Source organism: Palaemon carinicauda, chromosome 3 (assembly GCF_036898095.1).
Source record: "Palaemon carinicauda isolate YSFRI2023 chromosome 3, ASM3689809v2, whole genome shotgun sequence".
Classification (NCBI taxonomy): Eukaryota; Metazoa; Arthropoda; class Malacostraca; order Decapoda; family Palaemonidae; genus Palaemon; species Palaemon carinicauda.
The window spans coordinates 89729128-89731627 of NC_090727.1; positions in this window are offsets into that span (position 1 = coordinate 89729128).

Below are 2500 nucleotides of genomic sequence, written 5' to 3' on the forward strand. Positions count from 1 at the left end.
ATTTGAGCACGATATTGTGTTGATATTTATCCATATATAATATATATATATATATATATATATAATATATATTATATGTGTATATATATATATATATATATATATATATATATGTATATGTATATGTATATATATATATATATATATATATATATATATATATATAATATACAGAAACTTGCTTTTTATTATATAGGGGGGATTAAAAACAAAATTTAAATATAAGGCTGACGACTCCAAAAAAATATCACCAATTACCTTTACAATTCTATTAGCTGTAGTATGACATATGCATCTGTATCCTTTAATGATATTTGAAGTGGTATTTATTATCAGTCCCTGATTCATTGCGATTTTACGAAGGGTATGTATTCACCCATCCCTTTTTAGTTCATTTATTTGTTTGTGAGCAACTTTACACAAAAACTACTGTATCCATTTTGACCAAACTTGCTAGTCATGTTGGGTGTGAACAAATGACGAATCTGTAACATTTTCGGTAAAGTACATCAAAGTGAAAGTGCGCAGCGGTACTTTGAAAATAATCGCAATGTTAAGTACTTGGCAAATATATTGTAAAGTTTATTTTTTTGTTTGTCAACAACATTACGCAAGGACAAATCCATTAGATATTGAAGAAAATACATTGAAGTCCAAGTACACAATGGAGTTAAGAACAAAAGAAGACTACAAACTGCTTGGAGAGGAGAAAACATACTCTCTACTCCAGTGCCCCTCTAGCTCTTATTAAGCGCTCAGTAGAAAGCATGCCTTCGCCACGCCGAGCAGTCTTATTTTGATCTTAGCTCTATTGCGTAGTTGTACTTAGATATATTTTCTTCAAAACCTAAAGGATTTGTCCTTGGGTCATACCCCACATGTTATATTCATGGAAATAAATAGAATAATGATGTGAGTTCCCTAACATATAAAAAGTTTCGTTTTCTGTCCAATGAAAATCGTAGTAATTGATTCATCACTTTTATCATACATTCAACATCCGTATACTCATTCCTTTTAGGAAACTTTCCTTCAAATAGGGAAATTAATACACCGTATACTCATTCCTTTTTAGGAAACTTTCCTTCAAATAGGGAAATTAATACAAAGTTAAAAATATTACTCTATAATCAAATAAATAACCAAAAAATAGAAAGACCAATAACACAGCAATCTCTCTATACCAATTGACGTGACCCTTTCTCTCGACATTTTGTGAATGCTTGAGCTGCCTTTCAAGTTAACTATGAACCATGAAAATCATTTTCACCAACAATTTCCTTCCCAGTCATTTCACATCTCAGAAAAGGAAAGAAGCAGATAACGTGTAAGCTTCGCTTTCAAATAAACTATCCGGTTCTACACTTACGATAATATGTAGTATGAATCATGCTGCAAGAATCAATTCCTGCCATTGCAAGAGTATCGAGATACAGAAAACAGAAAAAAATAGATAGATAGGATTGTTTAGAATTCATGTACAGCCATAAATGGCAAAAGCTATCATAAATCAATCATTTACTTTAAAAGTAAACAACATTGTGTAAAAATTTCAACTACAAAGCTAATGTCCTTATATTTATAATTTACTAGAATACTAAAGGAATTGTAATGAGACGCTATCGAAGTCTCAAAAGCTTTTTAAAGAAAAATAGTAAAAATTATATTTTGAAAGTTTGGACTTACATACGTTTTAGGGGGAGAGAGAGAGAGAGAGAGAGAGAGAGAGAGAGAGAGAGAGAGAGAGAGAGAGAGAGAGAGAGAGAGAGAGAGAGAGAGAGAGAGAAAGAGAAATTAAGTCATTTTAAAGATGATAAATTTCAGCATAAATTCTTCAAGGCCGATGATTGGATTTTTTATAGAACTGTAACACACAATATCAAGCGAAACCACAAGAATGAATTCAAGTGTTTCACCTAAATTTTTAACATAAATTTCTTTCTCTCAAAGTTGCGAAAAACTATGCTTAACGAACATGGAATACAAAAAAAAATATTCTTTTCTATGCTACTGAGTTATATTCCATAAGGTAATGGAATTACCATCCTTTTCTAATTGGAATTCCATTAAAAAAGTCAATACTCAGGGACACAAAAAATATTCCGGTCACAATCACGACAGTCTCTACCTAACAATTGGCCGGACTCGAACCTTCTCAAGCTCGATAGTTTCTTGCAGTGTCTGCAACCTCACCATCCTTGTTAGCTAAGGATTGGGGGTTTGGGGGGGGGGGGAAGACTACAGATATTACCTGCCAATGCTTGGCCCTTCCTGGTTCTAGTTTAATGAAAAGGGGGGCTTGGGTGGTGATCATATGTATACTCGTATATGGTCAATATCTAGAGCAATGTCACTGTCTCTTGCCACTACCATTCACGAGTGGCCTTTAAACCTTCAAGAGTAATTTAAACAAAGTTAACAGTATAAAGAAAAGAAACCTCTCTTTAAAAGAAAGACAAAATTTTACGAGAAAAATTTACTTCTACGTTTCTTGTTCCTC